Source organism: Choloepus didactylus (assembly GCF_015220235.1).
Source record: "Choloepus didactylus isolate mChoDid1 chromosome 11 unlocalized genomic scaffold, mChoDid1.pri SUPER_11_unloc4, whole genome shotgun sequence".
NCBI classification, from domain to species: domain Eukaryota; kingdom Metazoa; phylum Chordata; class Mammalia; order Pilosa; family Megalonychidae; genus Choloepus; species Choloepus didactylus.
The window spans coordinates 2,469,452-2,488,808 of NW_023637581.1; the positions used below are offsets into that span (position 1 = coordinate 2,469,452).

Genomic DNA, 19,357 nt, shown 5'->3' on the forward strand with positions numbered 1-19,357 from the left:
AATTAAAAAGATTCTGGGTACTCATAGTACAAGACTAGAGGAAGCTGAACAACGAATCAGTGACCTGGAAGATGACAGAATGGAAAATGAAAGCATAAAAGAAAGAATGGGGAAAAAAATTGAAAAAATCAAAACGGACCTCAGGGATATGATAGATAATATGAAATGTTCGAATATAAGACTCATTGGTGTCCCAGAAGGGGAAGAAAAGGGTAAAGGTCTAGGAAGAGTATTCAAAGAAATTGTTGGGGAAAACTTCCCAAATCTTCTAAACAACATAAATACACAAATCATAAATGCTCAGCGAACTCCAAATAGAATAAATCCAAATAAACCCACTCTGAGACATATTCTGATCACACTGTCAAACACAGAAGAGAAGGAGCAAGTTCTGAAAGCAGCAAGACAAAAGCAACTCACCACATACAAAGGAAACAGCATAAGACTAAGTAGTGACTACTCCGCAGCCACCATGGAGGTGAGAAGGCAGTGGCACGATATATTTAAAATTCTGAGTGAGAAAACTCTCCAGCCAAGAATACTTTATCCAGCAAAGCTCTCCTTCAAATCTGAGGGAGAGCTTAAATTTTTCACAGACAAACAAATGCTGAGAGAATTTGCTAACAAGAGACCTGCCCTACTGGAGATAGTAAAGGGACCCCTACAGACAAAGAAACAAAGAAAGGACAGAGAGACTTGGAGAAAGGTTCAGTACTAAAGAGATTCGGTATGGGTACAATAAAGGATATTAATAGACAGAGGGGAAAAATATGACAAACATAAACCAAAGGATAAGATGGCTGATTCAAGAAATGCCTTCACGGTTATAACGTTGAATGTAAATGGATTAAACTCCCCAATTAAAAGATATACATTCGCAGAATGGATCAAAAAAAAAATGAACCATCAATATGTTGCATAAAAGAGACTCATCTTAGACATAGGGACACAAAGAAACTGAAGTGAAAGGATGGAAAAAAATATTTCATGCAAGCTACAGCCAAAAGAAAGCAGGTGTAGCAATATTAATCTCAGATAAAATAGACTTCAAATGCAGGGATGTTTTGAGAGACAAAGAAGGCCACTACATACTAATAAAAGGGGCAATTCAGCAAGAAGAAATAACAATCGTAAATGTCTATGCACCCAATCAAGGTGCCACAAAATACATGAGAGAAACACTGGCAAAACTGAAGGAAGCAATTGATGTTTCCACAATAATTGTGGGAGACTTCAACACATCACTCTCTCCTATAGATAGATCAACCAGACAGAAGACCAATAAGGAAATTGAAAACCTAAACAATCTGATAAATGAATTAGATTTAACAGACATATACAGGACATTACATCCCAAATCACCAGGATACACATACTTTTCTAGTGCTCATGGAACTTTCTCCAGAATAGATCATATGCTGGGACATAAAACAAGCCTCAATAAATTTAAAAAGATTGAAATTATTCAAAGCACATTCTCTGACCACAATGGAATACAATTAGAAGTCAATAACCATCAGAGACTTAGAAAATTCACAAATACCTGGAGGTTAAACAACACACTCCTAAACAATCAGTGGGTTAAAGAAGAAATAGCAAGAGAAATTGCTAAATATATAGAGATGAATGAAAATGAGAACACAACATACCAAAATCTATGGGATGCAGCAAAAGCAGTGCTAAGGGGGAAATTTATAGCACTAAACACATATATTAAAAAGGAAGAAAGAGCCAAAATCAAAGAACTAATGGATCAACTGAAGAAGATAGAAAATGAACAGCAAACCAATCCTAAACCAAGTACAAGAAAAGAAATAACAAGGATTAAAGCAGAAATAAATGACATGGAGAACAAAAAAACAATAGAGAGGATAAATATCACCAAAAGTTGGTTCTTTGAGAAGATCAACAAGATTGACAAGCTCCTAGCTAGACTGACAAAATCAAAAAGAGAGAAGACCCATATAAACAAAATAATGAATGAAAAAGGTGACATAACTGCAGATCCTGAAGAAATTAAAAAAAAATTATAAGAGGATATTATGAACAACTGTATGGCAACAAACTGGATAATGTAGAGGAAATGGACAATTTCCTGGAAACATATGAACAACCTAGACTGACCAGAGAAGAAATAAAAGACCTCAACCAACCCAACACAAGCAAAGAGATCCAATCAGTCATCAAAAATCTTCCCATAAATAAATGCCCAGGGCCAGATGGCTTCACAGGGGAATTCTACCAAACTTTCCAGAAAGAACTGACACCAATCTTACTCAAACTCTTTCAAAACATTGAAGAAAATGGAACACTACCTAACTCATTCTATGAAGCTAACATCAATCTAATACCAAAACCAGGCAAAGATGCTACAAAAAAGGAAAACTACCGGCCAATCTCCCTAATGAATATAGATGCAAAAATCTTCAATAAAATAGTTGCAAATCGAATCCAAAGACACATTAAAAAAATCATACACCATGACCAAGTGGGGTTCATTCCAGGCATGCAAGGATGGTTTAACATAAGAAAATCAATCAATGTATTACAACACATTAACAAGTCAAAAGGGAAAAATCAATTGATCATCTCAATAGATGCTGAAAAAGCATTTGACAAAATCCAACATCCCTTTTTGATAAAAACACTTCAAAAGGTAGGAATTGAAGGAAACTTCCTCAACATGATAAAGAGCATATATGAAAAACCCACAGCCAGCATAGTACTCAATGGAGAGAGACTGAAAGCCTTCCCTCTAAGATCAGGAACAAGACAAGGATGCCCGCTGTCACCACTGTTATTCAACATTGTGCTGGAAGTGTTAGCCAGGGCAATCCGGCAAGACAAAGAAATAAAAGGCATCCAAATTGGAAAAGAAGAAGTAAAACTGTCATTATTTGCAGATGATATGATCTTATATCTAGAAAGCCCTGAGAAATCGATGATACAGCTACTAGAGCTAATAAACAAATTTAGCAAAGTAGCGGGATACAAGATTAATGCACATAAGTCAGTAATGTTTCTATATGCTAGAAATGAACAAACTGAAGAGACACTCAAGAAAAAGATACCATTTTCAATAGCAACTAAAAAAATCAAGTACCTAGGAATAAACTTAACCAAAGATGTAAAAGACCTATATAAAGAAAACTACATAACTCTACTAAAAGAAATAGAAGTGGACCTTAAAAGATGGAAAAATATTCCATGTTCATGGATAGGAAGACTAAATGTCATTAAGATGTCAATTCTACCCAAACTCATCTACAGATTCAATGCAATCCCAATCAAAATTCCAACAACCAACTTTGCAGACTTGGAAAAGCTAGTTATCAAATTTATTTGGAAAGGGAAGATGCCTCGAATTGCTAAAGACACTCTAAAAAAGAAAAACGAAGTGGGAGGACTTACACTCCCTGACTTTGAAGCTTATTATAAAGCCACAGTTGCCAAAACAGCATAGTACTGGCACAAAGATAGACATATAGATCAATGGAATCGAATTGAGAATTCAGAGATAGACCCTCAGATCTATAGCCAACTGATCTTCGATAAGGCCCCCAAAGTCACTGAACTGACTCATAATGGTCTTTTCAACAAATGGGGCTGGGAGAGTTAGCTATCCATATCCAAAAGAATGAAAGAGGACCCCTACCTCACCCCCTACACAAAAATTAACTCAAAATGGACCAAAGATCTCAATATAAAAGAAAGTACCATAAAACTCCTAGAAGATAATGTAGGAAAACATCTTCAAGACTTTGTATTAGGCGGCCACTTCCTAGACTTTACACCCACAGCACAAGCAACAAAAGAGAAAATAGATAAATGGGAATTCCTCAAGCTTAGAAGTTTCTGCACCTCAAAGGAATTTCTCAAAAAGGTAAATAGGCAGCCAACTCAATGGGAAAAAATTTTTTGGAAACCATGTATCTGACAAAAGACTGATATCTTGCATATATAAAGAAATCCTACAACTCAATGACAATAGTACAGACAGCCCAATTATAAAATGGGCAAAAGATATGAAAAGACAGTTCTCTGAAGAGGAAATACAAATGGCCAAGAAACACATGAAAAAATGTTCAGCTTCACTAGCTATCAGAGAGATGCAAATTAAGACCACAATGAGATACCATCTGACACCGGTTAGAATGGCTGCCATTAAACAAACAGGAAACTACAAATGCTGGAGGGGATGTGGAGAAATTGGAACTCTTATTCATTGTTGGTGAGACTGTATAATGCTTCAGCCACTCTGGAAGTCAGTCTGGCAGTTCCTTAGAAAACTAGATATAGAGCTACCATTCGATCCAGCCATTGCACTTCTCGGTATATACCCGGAAGATCGGAAAGCAGTGACACGAACAGATATCTGCACGCCAATGTTCATAGCAGCATTATTCACAACTGCCAAGAGATGGAAACAACCCAAATGTCCTTCAACAGATGAGTGGATAAATAAAATGTGGTATATACACACGATGGAATACTACGCGGCAGTAAGAAGGAACGATCTCGTGAAACATATGACAACATGGATGAACCTTGAAGACATAATGCTGAACGAAATAAGCCAGGCACAAAAAGAGAAATATTATATGCTACCATTAATGTGAACTTTGAAAAATGTAAAACAAATGGTTTATAATGTAGAATGTAGGGGAACTAGCAATAGAGAGCAATTAAGGAAGGGGGAACAATAATCCAAGAAGAACAAATAAGCTATTTAACGTTCTGAGGATGCCCAGGAATGGCTATGGTCTGTTAATTTCTGATGGATATAGTAGGAACAAGTTCACAGAAATGTTGCTATATTATGTAACTTTCTTGGGGTAAAGTAGGAACATGTTGGAAGTTAAGTAGTTATCTTAGGTTAGTTGTCTTTTTCTTACTCCCTTGTTATGGTCTCTTTGAAATGTTCTTTTATTGTATGTTTGTTTTCTTTTTAACTTTTTTTTCATACAGTTGATTTAAAAAAGAAGGGAAAGTTAAAAAAAAGAAAAGAAAAACAAGGAAAGAAAAAGATGTAGTGCCCCCTTGAGGAGCCTGTGGAGAATGCAGGGGTATTCGCCTACCCCACCTTGATGGTTGCTAACATGACCACAGACATAGGGGACTGGTGGTTTGATGGGTTGAGCCCTCTACCACAGGTTTTACCCTTGGGAAGACGGTTGCTGCAAAGGAGAGGCTAGGCCTCTCTATGGTTGTGCCTAAGAGCCTCCTCCCGAATGCCTCTTTGTTGCTCAGATGTGGCCCTCTCTCTCTGGCTAAGCCAACTTGAAAGGTGAAATCACTGCCCTCCCCCCTACGTGGGATCAGACACCCAGGGGAGTGAATCTCCCTGGCAAAGTGGAATATGACTCCCGGGGAGGAATGTAGACCTGGCATCGTGGGACGGAGAACATCTTCTTGACCAAAAGGGGGATGTGAAAAGATATGAAATAAGCTTCAGTGGCAGAGAGATTCCAAAAGGAGCCGAGAGGTCACTCTGGTGGGCACTCTTATGCACACTTTAGACAACCCTTTTGAGGTTCTAAAGAATTGGGGTAGCTAGTGGTGGATACCTGAAACTATCAAAGTACAACCCAGGACCCATGAATCTCGAAGACAGTTGTATAAAAATGTAGCTTATGAGGGGTGACAATGGGATTGGGAAAGCCATAAGGACCACACTCCACTTTGTCTAGTTTATGGATGGATGAGTAGAAAAATAGGGGAAGGAAACAAACAGACAAAGGTACCCAGTATTCTTTTTTACTTCAATTGCTCTTTTTCACTCTAATTATTATTCTTTTTATTTTTGTGTGTGTGCTAATGAAGGTGTCAGGGATTGATTTAGGTGATGAATGTACAACTATGTAATGGTACTGTAAACAATCGAAAGTACGATTTGTTTTGTATGACTGCATGGTATGTGAATATATCTCAATAAAATGAAGATTAAAAAAAAAAAAGCAAATGAGAGATTTGGAAGCCAACAAATGGTGACAGACAAAATTATGAATTATAAATACTATGGTAAAAATATAACTACAATAATAAAATAAATCCTGGATACATAGAGGACAACAAGCATAAATTGAGAGTTCCTTAGAAGTCCAGGTAAAATCACAAAGTCACTCATGCAGAGGTAAATATCAGTCTGATCTCTGAATTTTCATTAGGACTATTTAATGATGGAAAACATAGAACAATATTTACCAATGTTCTTGTGTAGCATATTCTAAAAAGTTTATATATTCTGCAAGTTTTAATGAAATAGAAAAGTAAATTCAAATGTGTGATGCTTTGGGAGAGGTAGCACCCATAAATATTTCATAATAAAACTGACGACAAACCTCAGCCTTCAAGTGGTGAATAGAAAGATTATGTTAGAGACATTCATGATGAGGCTTAGGTTCATTAAATAATAACACATGAGGAAATATCTCTACATATTACTAAATAAATGTAAGGATGACAAAAGATGGAATATAACTGTCACAAACCACGCCAATGTGGAAATAATAATACTGTATAGCAAATGAGATTCCAGAATTTGGAGAGAGATCTGGGAATTTTAATTAATGACTGCTCCCCCTACTAATATACACAAGCTTTCTTTTCTTTTGTATCTCCACAAAACCAATGTATTTCTGAGGAAGCAGTTCATTCACAATTTAAGCTAATGAATTGGTTAATAGAGATAACAGTATACATATATCATTAAGGTAATTAAGTATAAGGTTTTCACATGAATAATAAAGCAAAAACAGACAAACAAAAAAAAAAAAAACAAATTCCATGCAATGCAAGCAAGGTGATAAAATGCATAAAGTATTAATTGTATTTTTCTTAAGGTATACTGAAGAAATGTTTTATGAAAATGAAAGTAGACATTTAAGTATATTATTAGAACTATAAAAGTAATCAAAAGACTAAAATTATGAGCTCTCAAACACATAAAAACACATAATATCATAATTAATTTTAAAAAGGAAGAGACAAGTAAAACCAAGAAAGTTAAAAAGATATTAGAGAAAGCATAGCACAAATAACATGACACAAAGGAAATGAAATATATTTATGATATACATAATGGAAATGGAATAAATGTACCTATTAAAAGGGAAAAGATGTTATAGTGGATTGGATCCAGACTCCAGTATAACTGAGATTTCACGTGTGATTTAAATTCTAATAATTAGATGCATTTGAGATTTGGATGGTGGAGACTGTCTTGTACTAGGGCTTTTTCTTTCTCTGTTAGCATACAGGCATTTTATTTTTCCTACGGCAGAATTACGTTGTTCATAGAATCAAGGGTCAAGAATTTCAGAAGCAGAATAACAAGAATAATAAAATTATAACTTCATATTGAGATTTCTTTAAACTTGTCAAATATTTTGAGTAAAATCTACATGTTTACAATGTTTAGATTTCTATCCTTCTTTATATCCATTTGTAGACTGTGATAATGCTTCATTGCAGATATCACACATTTAGTGGATATCTATTTTTATGTATGTTGTGAAGTTTGCTTTTTGGAGGAGATTTACCTTTACTATATTTTATGATTGTTTAATCTGGCTTAGAGGGAAGCTTCTGATTTACTTTAATTGGTAACCTCCTCACTAAAATATTTTCAGGTTGCTTTTTAAAATTTTCTTACTCCTGATATAATGCTTCACAGCAGATTTCTCATTTAATCCTCTCAACAATCCTATGTAGTTGAAATTGTTACTGTCCATAAAAACCCTTCTGGAGTCTGTCCTAGATTGCCTCTCCAAATATCTTTTGCCTTCTCTATACTACTCTCTAATTTTCCAGGCATATTAGACCTCCTTCTTACTGGATTTTTTCTCTCTTCAGAATCCTGGCAATTGCTATCCTATACTCCACCTTACTTCCTTGATTACTCCTTCCACCAATATTTACTAGTCTATTGTTTTCTTTATGTATACATGTTCCAGTTTGCTAATGTTACCTTTATGCAAAATACCAGAAATGGATTGGCTTTTATAAAGGGGTTTATTTGGTTACAAAGTTACAATCCTAAGGCCACAGAAGTGTCCACACTAAGGCATCAACAATAGGTACCTTTACTGAAGAATGGTCAATGGCAACTGGAACACATCTGTTGGCTGGGAAGGCAAGTGGCTGGCGTCTTCTGGTTCCAGGTAGTTTCAGCTCCTGTCTCATCTCATGCATCCTTAGCTAAGCATCCCCAAACATCCTTCTGTCCACAACTCCAGGCATCTCTGAGCATCTTAAAACTTGGTAATTTTTTTTAGAGTAAAACAAATTTATCTGGAAAGTGAAAAAGAAAAAAAAATATGTCTACAAAATAAGTACTGAAACTACTGTGGTTTCATCTCGTTTTTCTTGATAGAGGAACTCCTTGGTCTCTGTGGAAAGAGAGCATTTTATTCCTCACTTCACTGAATTTGTCATTATTTTAGCAATTTGATCTGAATGGCCAAATTTCAGGGGATAAAACTTTGGTGCAGGAATACAGGTCAATTTTCTTACTGTTTTATTCTCAGATATGTTATTTCTAATATATATTTGTGACTAAAGGATTATGTCTTATAACTATGAAAAGATGAGCCCTAATTTTCTGGCCTAAGTATTAACCTATGCTAAGACTTAACTTTATTTTGGTTTATTTAGTTCCATAACATAAAAACCTCTATCTTCCATTATAGCCTAAAACCTTAAGTGAATCTTTCCTTATGATGAACAGGCAAATATAATTCTTTCCAGGCTATAGAACTAATGTTAATAGAGCAGCCTCTTACCCAGCCTTATTTATTCAAGCCCAAATCATGTGAAAAGTTCTGAAGGGCTTGTATGTCCAACTTTGGACAACTGATTGCTGTGATCATTAGATAGGGAGATTAGGTAAAGCAATGGCACATGTGACACCTGGTTTCACTGGGAAAATATAAAGTAATTCTATTGTCCACCACTTTACAACAAGCAGAATTGAAGTACTTTTTTTTAGAATCAACAAAAGAAACACACACTCCTTGGTTTCGTCAGGATTGTCATCCTAAGGGAAGCTTAATATGCAGCAAAATAAGCATGAAAATCAGTATCTTTTAGCTTTCTGAGATACTTTTGCTTCAATGTGTATAAAAGCCTACAGATTATGTTATTTGAGAAACTTGTTTGAGACTCTGAACCTCAAAATAGCACGTAAACCTTGCCTACTTAGGAAAATTCCTCCTCTAATTGTGAGACAATATTACTAGGCTTATGGCCTCTAATTTTGAAGAGGATTCATATCCAATCTCTTCCATATATTGCTACAAATAGAGGATATCCAGGCCTTCAAAGGGGCATTTTCCTTAATTAATTCAATGATTGAATATGTATTATTCAGTTACTAGTTCCTGAGATGTACCATTTACAATATTTTACTGCATAGAGTTTACAAGTAATATTTATTATTTATTACTGAGATAATGATGCCCTATTCAAATAATAGCAGTTATGGACCTTAAGAACTTTTAAAGGATTATATGTAATTTCATAAACTTCATTATTTTTTAAGCTTGTGAGCACAGACTGTGAGTTTTATTAACTGTAAATATCTCAATGTACATACACATTTTTCCTCTTCCAAGTTGTTTAACTGCCAAAATTACCCTTACAGACTACAAACATTGTAAAATGTGTTTGATCATTAATTTATAAAATTTACCTTTCAAATGATACATCTTTATGGAGACTTTGAAATGATATTTTAAGAGTTTAGTTACAATCATTGAAAGCAAATGGTTCCATAAATCTTACAAGTAATCATAATCATAAGCTCCTTAAACTCGCAACATGCATACATATTTCAAGATTAAATAGAAGCCCATTTTCTTCAAAAGTAATTTCTACTTCTTTTTTGTAAAAATATAAAAAGACTTAGCATTCATAGTTTTTACAATATTGAACCCAAACCAAGATTTTTCTACAAATGATATCACTTTCCAAAAAGTTTAAAAGACATCACAGAATAATGTGGTGTTACAACAAATTTCCTCATTACTGAAAAGTATTTTGCTTTTAAGAAATATTGTGCAGTATTTTCTTTTAAACCTGACTTTTATGCTAGATTTTAATTTTGTATATGCCATGCAAACACATCAGGTTTAATCCAAGTCATACGTACTTATGCAGTAAACTGTCATATGTGAGCAGTTACCATATATGCTGACACACAGTAATTGCAGAAATGGCAAAAGGCCATACTTATGAAAGAGAAAAAAATCTTTTTAATAAAAGGCAACCAACACTGCCCTAATTTTCTGCAAAAATTACCTCTTCCTCCCACCTCTTTTCTCCCTTTAATGGTAGCATGCCATTACTCAAAGATATTTATATCACTTTTACTTAAGATAGCTTTTTACATGGTTGCTTTATTTTCTGATATGCTGAATTTATCAAAAGGCGCCAAGATTAGACTCCTAGTTTCTGATTTTTTGCCCCTTTTAGATTCCTCTAGAATGATTTTCCTCACACAAGTGTTACTCTGAAAACATAAGGAACCAGAAGATAATGAATGCTACAACAAGCAATGTGAGAATTGTACCATTCAAAAGTGTAAATCTGTAATAAGTTCCTTGAACTTTTCATTTAGGACAAGAAGTCAGAGAACCTTTCTGAATGTAAACATAAAAATAGAGCACATTTATCAACAGTAGGAAAACTCATTACCTTACAACAGCAGTATTAAATCTTACAGAATAACATATAGCCAAAAGCATTAGAAATTCATTGTCTGAAATTCTGGTACATTATTCTGAAAATATGTCTGAAAGATACATACCATTAACATATAACAAAATATGGCATTTATTTCACAGGGGAAAAAAAGGTAATTTTCATCACAAAAGCAGATTTACTGTTTTGATTTTAGAGATTTATTTTAAAGATAACAAAGCAAAACAAAATTCCTCTTAAAATAAAAGTATATATGTAATGAATTATTAATAGTTTTTATGCTCTTACAATGTAAAATGTAAAACCATTTGAAAACTTTTGAACTTTGTACTGTTTGACCAGTTAACTTTTTTGGACTTAACATATTTTAAATTCCTTTTAGAGAATCCCTTTAATGTTTTCAGTCCTTAAGTCCAATACGGATGGACCAATTCTATTTCTTTTTCTTCTTTGGTGGTTCATCCTCAGAGCTGCTATCTGAGCTGGTGCTACTGCTGCTGGAGGAGCTGGAATCTGAGTCTAAATCAGAGGAGGAGGAAGAGCTTGTGAAGAAGCTGAAGACTTTCTCCACTAGAAGAGCTTTCACCAATGTCACTGTCCTCTGAGGGGGATGAGATAGAAGTTTCTTAACTTTCTGATGAAGAATCACTGGCTGAACTGTCCCTGCTATTGGTACTGGAACTGGTTACACTCTCAGAAGTTTTTTCCTCAGTCTCTTTTCCTACATTAATTTCTCCAATGCTTTGTTGTAATTAGAATCTGCTTTCTTTTTCTTTTAGTTATACTGTTTTTGAAGGCCTCTGTAGGTATTTTTTTCCTGTACATTCATAAGTCCAGTTGTCCAAATTCTAAGCATTTCTGACATCTTACATGTGGCTTGTTTGCTTCCCATTTTTAGCTTGCAGGTGGACAAAATCAGGTGGCAGGCAGGATTCTGCAGGCTGTGGTTTGCTGAACCGCTTGTCTCTGGGCTATGAGACATGCATGGGAGCGGCCATCTTAGCACAACTTCATGGGTTTTATTTTAAATTTTGCTCAAAATATGTTGATAAATATTAACTCCCTGGAAATTGTAACTTCTAAAGGCAACATTGTCAGTTGTGGACCAATCAGAAACAGAAAATAATTTCCATTGATGAGATCTCTATTAATTGTACCTGGTTACTATTTTTAGGAGAATCCTTCAATAGAACCTCTTCCCCAGCATCCCAGAAAAATGTGGCAAACTCATTTTAGTACATGTTTCCTAAATCACCTATGGCTTTTCTGAATACTGTAGATGACTTGCCCATAAAAAAGAATTTTTCATGGATAAGGATGGCTAGAGAAATAAAATGTAAGTTTTGTGTTTAAAATCACACCAAATTAAATGGAAACCATTAGCCTTATTGATAGGAATCCATTTTGATTGATGTTTTTCAGTATTTTCCCTTGAATTGAGATGGTTTATGATAAGGTACCTGGTAGCATGGGAGACAGAAATAAAAACAAATTTTTCATAAGAACTTTACCACTTCCAACTCCCATTTAATGATAAAGAATGCAAAACCCTTGAAAGTGACTCTTCTAAGGGCAAAAAAAGAGACAGAGAGCATTTTTCACATTTATAAATGTAAGTGATTCTTTTGGCTATTCTCTGCTGACTCTTTTATCTGCTACAGGGCTGTTTTTCAGGATTACTAGATTTTTAATAATACATTAGATAAAGCACAATGATAAAATGTTTTCTTCTTTGATGATTTTTGATTTCAGTAGACTGTTCTGGGCAATATAATAAATGTACATATTGCAATTTCAGTAGATCTTCACCTTATTTCAACTTATTTTTTTAAATTTTCTACACATTAATTATTTACAATTTTATATTGATGCTACAATAATTATTCCCAATGTTTGATTTTTGGTATTTCTCTTTCTCCCACATAAACAGGCACTGGAAAAAAGAACATATTTATCACATTGCCTGCTTTATATTGATTTTTAACTTAACTACACATAACATTTGCAATATTACATATTAAGTAATGAACTATAGCACACCAATTTACTATCATTTTTATTACACATTATAAAAATGTTACCTTGTCCTACACAGACTACCAGATAAAAATTGGTGATCAAGTGAAGCTTTCTTTATTATTAAACACATTGCATCAAGGGAGATCATGACCCTTTCAGACACTCAGGAGTAATTTAGGAATGATATTTAGAAAGCTTGGTGTCTAGTATAAAAAGGATTAAGGTAGAATTTTCAAAATAGGGAACTGCTTGAAACTAGGCAAAGTTCAAAATATATTAGCTTTTTTTTGTTAAACAGATATTTATTAAGTGCTTATAATGTAAATGATGGCACTGTCCTAGGTGCTGATGAGATACTGGTGAATGAAAGTGACACAAACCTCTGTTCTCATGGAAGTTTCATTCTAGTGGGAGACACAATGCTAGGAAAAAACAGTTGACAAAATGAAGACTCAAAATCCATTTAAAGGGGTGGGCTGAAAAAAATAAAATTGAATTTAATGGAGAAAAAATACAGCATTTTACATTAGAGTCCAATAAATTAAATGAACAAATGTGAATGGGAAATATACAGATTTATCCATGCAATGAACATTTACTGAGTCATGGACTGCTCAGCACTGGCACTTTTGAACACCTAATATTGAGAAGCTCATATTTAAGACAGAGAGACACACAAGGACTTTAGAGTAGTGTACAATGTAAAAACTAACCAAATTGTATATTGTGCATTATGGTACCACTTAGGAGAGAGACCCAATCCAGATGGGCCAGACACTTTCTTAAGAGTGACACCCAAACTATCTGGAAGGATTAACAGGCCTAAATCAAGCAGGAAATTGTGGAATGAGAAGAAGGAACATTCCACATAAGAGGAAGCACATGTGCAGAATTAATACCCACAAGTTGTTCCCTAAGGATGCAGCCAGAATTACAGCAAAGACTTTTCTGTCATGATAAGAAATCTCAACTTGATCTTTAGCTGTCAGGAAGTATCATTAGGTTTCTTTTTGTTGGTTTCCTTGATTTATTCAAACTTAACAGTGGGTTTATTTAAAGAAAGGTGTTATGCACATTTTTATATTCATCAATAAATGATTGTGAAAAAAATCACAAAGATACTTTACAAATAACAAGGGCCTAGAAGCTGAAATTCTTGGTGTAATACATAGAGTGGATTTTACCATGTCAACAACAGGCACCAGAATTCTTTGGCCAGGGGATGTCTTTTTCTGTCTTTATTTTATTATTCATCTGTCCATACATTGGGTAAAGGGACTGTCAGTCACAAGGTTTACATAATCACATGGTCACATGATAAAATGTATATAGTTATACAGTCACCATCAAGAATTAAGTGGACTGGATTACAGTTCAACAGTTTGAGATAGTTGCTTCTAGCTATTCTAATACACTAGAAACTAAAAGGAATATCTATATGAGGCATAAGAATAACCTCAAGAATGACCTCTCAACTCTATTTGAGATCTTTTAGCCACTGAAACTTTATTTTGTATCATTTCTTTTCCCTCTTTTGGTCAAGAAGGCATTGTCCATTCCATGGTGTCAGAGCCAGGCTCATCCCAGGAGTCATGTCCCACAATTCCAGAGAGACGTACACCCCCTGGGAGTCATGTCCCACATAGGCAGGAGGGCAGTGAGTTCAACTGCAGAGTTGACTGAGAGAGAGGCCACATCTGAGCAAAAAAAGAGGTTCTTCAGGGATGACACAGGCATAATTATACATAGGCTTAGCTTCTTTTTTAAAGGAATAAGTTTAATCAGAGCAAGCCCAAAGATTGAGGGATTGGCTTAGTAAATTGGGAGTCCCTAATGCTTGGGAGAATATCAGAAATTCCCCAGGTGGGAAAGTTCAAAATTTCCATATTTTCCCCCAGTCCCTCAAGGGGACTTTGCAAACACTTTTTAAATTTCTGCCCCAAATACTCTGGGATGTGTCAGGGTTTTACATTAACCCATACAGAATAACAAGATCTCATTCCCTATTCCAGGTTCCATGGAATAATGTTGTATGAATAAACTGACTATACAGGTTAAATTATATATTGTGCTACAGAGAATATAAATTTTGGTCCAAATAAACATCTCTTAAATAAGAGTTAAAATTCAGAAATAGATGTGACTGCTGTAAGAGCTTACAATCAAAGAACCTTTACAATAAGCCTTATTGAACATTCTGTACTCCTGCATTGTTGATAGCCCAATCTCTGCCCAATTCCATCTCCTGATAAGCTATGCTACCAAATCCAATTCTCAGCATTTGCTTATTATAATTAGTTTATATTAATGAGGACTTACAACATTCTTTCTTTTATTTCTGGTTTATTTCATGCAACGTAATGTCCTCAAAGTTCATTCACCTAGTTGCATGCCTCACAACTTCATTCCTTTTGCAGCCACTCAATATTCTGTTGAATTTATACAGCATAGTTTGCCCTTCTATTCACACATTGATATACCCTTAAGCCACCTCCATCCGTTGCAAAATGTGAATAATGCTGCCATAAATACCAGTTAGCAAATGCATATTCATGTTCCTGCTTTCAGTTCTAACAAGTAAATACCACGTAACAGGGCTGCAGGATCATATGACAACCCTATATTTAGGCTTCTCTGAAACCATCCAACTGCAATCCAGAGGGGCGGCACCGTTCTACTTCCCTACCAACAGTGAACATGTATATCTCTCTCTCCACATCTTCTCCAGTGTTTGTATCTTTCTAATTTTTTAAACAGTTTTACTCACCTACTGTACAATCCATCCTAAGTGAATAAACAATAGCTCCTGGTATACCCACTTAGCTATGCATTCACCACTACAATCTATATGAAAATATTTCCATTTTTCTGAAAAGAAAGAAGATAAAATTAAACATAAATTTTAAAAAGTGGGAGAAACTACAACAAAAACTAAAACAATCCTATACCCCTTGCTTTTATCCCCCTTTTTATTGGTCCTTTTGTTTCCAGCTAATTTCATTCAAAATAATGTCCTTAAGGTTTACCCACATTGTTGCATGATCATGACTTTATTCTGTCTTACAGCTTCATAATATTCTATCATATATAAATACCACAATTCCTTTATTCACTCATCGGTTAATGGAGATTTGGGTGGTTTTGTCTCTTGGAACCAGGAGTAATGCCAGTATAAACACTGATGTATAAAATTCTGTTCATGTCCCTGCCTTCAGTTCTTCCAAGTATATACCTAGAAATGGGACTGCTTTTCTATACTTGGAAATTCTGTACTTTGTTTCCTGAGGAACCAAAAGACAGCCTTCCAGAGCAGTTGCGCCATTCTACCTTGCCACCAACAGTGAATAAGTGTACCTCTTTCTCAACATCCTCTCCAGCACTTGCAATTTTCTGTTTTTTTTTTGATAACAGTCATTCTAGGAGTTATGAGATAATATTTCCTTGTGGTTTTGATTAGCACTTCCCTAATAGCTTCTAAAGTTAAGCAGTTTTCATATGTTTTAAGTCAATTGTATTTCCTCTTTGGAAAAGTGTCTGCGCACATCTTTTGCCAATTTTTCAATTGGGCTGTTTGTCTTTTTGTTGTTGAGTTGTAGGATCTTTTTACATATTCTGGATATTAAACACTTATCTGATACGTGATTTCCAAATATTTTCTCCCTTCATGTAGGCTGCATTTTTACTTTCCTGACAAAGTCCTCTGATGCAAAAATGCATTCAATTTGGAGGAGATACCATGTATCTCATTCTTATTTCATTGCTCACACTTTGGGTATAAAGTCTAGGAAACCACATCCTATCACCAGATCTTCAAGATTTCCCTACGTTGCCTTCTAAAAGTTTTGTGACCTTAGCTCTGATGTTTAGGTCTTTGATCCAATTTGAGTTAATTTTTGTTTATGGTGTGAGATAGGTGATATCTTTAATTTTTCTGGATATGAATATCCAGTTTTTCAAGCACCATTTGTTGAAGAGGCTGCTCTGCCCCAGTTGTGCTGACTTAAACACTTTATCAAAGATTAATTGTCTGTAAATGAGAGGGTCTGTTTCTGCACATTCAATTCAATTTCATTGGTTGGTGTACCTATCTTTCTGCCAGTACTATGCTATTTTGACAACTTTTGCTTTGTAATATGTTTAATATCAGGTAGTGTGAGAAGTCCCACTGCATTTTTCTTTCTCAAGATATTTTTAGCTATTCAGGGCAACCTTCTCTCCCAAATACATTTTATTTTTGGTTTGTCTATTTCTCCAAGTAAGTTGTTGGGATTTTAAATTGTACTGCACTTATCTATAAATTGATTTGGGCAGAATTGACATCCTAACTATATTTAGTCTTCCACCCCATGACCACAGTATATCCTTCCATTTATTTCAGTCTTCCTTGATTTCTTTTAACAACTTTTGTAGTTTCAGTGTATATGCATTTTATGTCCTTTGTTAAATTATTCCTAAGTATTTGATTTTTTTTGCTTGCTTTTGGAAATGGAATTTTTTCTTGAATTCCTCCTCAGGTTGCTCCTTACTAGTGCATAGAAATACTCTTGATTTTTGCATGTTGATCTTTTATTCTGTCATTTTCCTGTACTCATTTATTAGCTGTGTCATCTGCAAACAGTGAAAGTTTGACTAACTCTCCAATTTGGATACCTTTTATTTCTTTTCCTTTCCTAATTGCTCTAGCTAGAACTTCCAGCACAATGTTGCATAATATTGGTGATACGTGCATACTTATCTTATTCCTGAATTTAGGGGAAAGCTTTCAGCCTTTCCCCATTGTGTTTGATGTAGCTGTGGGTTTTTCATATAATCCCTTTATCAGGTTGAGCAAGTTTCCTTCCATACCTGTCCTGTGACATGTTTTCATCAAGAAAGGATGTTGAATTTTGTCAAATGCCTTTTCTCCATCAATTGATATGATCATATGGGTTTTCCCCTTTGATTTATTGATGTGGTGTATTACATTGTTTGATTTTCTTATGTTGAACCACCCTTGCATACCTGGAATAAAACACACCTGGTCAAGATGTATAATTCTTTTAATATGCTGCTGGAATCGATTTGCAACTATTTTGTTGAGGATTTTTGCATCTGTATTCCTTAAAGAAATTTGTGTGTAATTTCCTTTTCTTTTAGTATCTTTATCTGGCTTTGGTATTAGGGTGATGTGGACTTCATAGAATGAGTTAGGTAGCTTTCCCTACTGTTCAAATTTTTTGAAGAGTTTGAGCAAGATTGGTACAAATTCGTTTCTGAGTGCTTGATAGAATTCACATGTGAAACCAGCTGGTGTGGATTTTTCTTTTGGAGGAGGTTTTTGATGACTGATTCAATTTCTTTAATTGTGATTGGTTTGTTGAGGTTGTTTCTTCTCAAGTCAAGGTTGGTTGTTAATGCTTTTCTACGACACTGTCCATTTCATCTAATTTTTCTATTTTATCATATGGTCACTTATTGCATCCTCTCTTGTCTCTTGTATTTCTGTGGGATCTGTAGTTATGTCTGCCTCCTATTTCTGATTTTATTTATTTGCATCCACTCTGTCTATGTTTATCCACCTAGCTAAGGGTCCACTGATGTTCTTGATTTTCTCAAAGAACCATTTTCTGGTTTTGTTGATTCTCTCTATTGTTTTCATGTTCTCAATTTCATTTATTTCTGCCCTAATCTTTGATATTTATTTCCTTCTGTTTGCTCTGGGGTTCGTTTGCTTTTTCTTCTCTAGTTTTTCCAGGTGAGCATTTAAGTCCTTGATTTTGCTCCTTATTCCTTTTTTTAACATAGTCATATAGGGCAGTGAAATTTGCTCACACCACTGCCTTTGCTGCATCCCATAAGTTTTGATATGTTGGGTTCTCATTTTCATTTCCCTTGAGATATTTACTGATTTACCTTGTAATTTCTTCCTTGACCTGCTGATTGTTTAAGAGTGTGTTGTTTAGCCTCCATATCTTTGTGAATTTTCCAGACTTCTGCCTGTTATTGATTTCCATCTTCATCCATTTTGATCTCAGAGTGTTTTTTACAATTTAAAACTTTTAAAATGTAATGAGACTTGCTTTGTGACCCACCGTGTCATCCTTCCAGGAGACTGATCCATGAGCACTTGAGCAAAATGTGTATGTTTCTTTTGTTCTGATCCAAAAATATCTGTGAAATCTAGTTCATTTATCAAGCTGTTTCATTTTGCTAAAGCTGCTGGAATGCAATATACCAGAAAGGGGTGTTTTTCTCAATAGAGATTGATTAGGTTACAAATTAATAGCTCTAAGGCCATGAACATGTCTGATTTAAGGCATCAAGAGGAAGATACCATCTCTGAGGAAAGGATGCTGGCATCCAGGGTTCCTCTTTCACATTGAAAGGCACATGTTAATGTTTGCTGGTCCTTCTCTACTGGTTTTTGGTTTCAATGGCTTTCTCTCTCAATTCCTTTTCTCTTTCAGTTCTCTGGGCTTTTACTCTCTTTTATCCTCTTCACAAATTACCCCAGTAAAGGATTAACACCCACCTTGAATGGGCTGGGTCACATCTCAATTGACATAGCCTAACCAAAAATGTCCCACCCACAATATGTCTGCCCCACAAGAGTGGATAAAAAGTACTTGGCATTTTCTGAGGTACATAACAGTTTCAA

The 19,357-nt window shown here is 34.9% G+C and overlaps 1 pseudogene; it reads right to left on the minus strand.

Annotated features, from left to right (window-relative positions):
- The window catches only part of LOC119524710, a 174,900-nt pseudogene extending 159,378 nt beyond the window's left edge, over nt 1–15,522 (minus strand).
- Between the last annotated feature and the right edge of the window lie 3,835 nt (nt 15,523–19,357).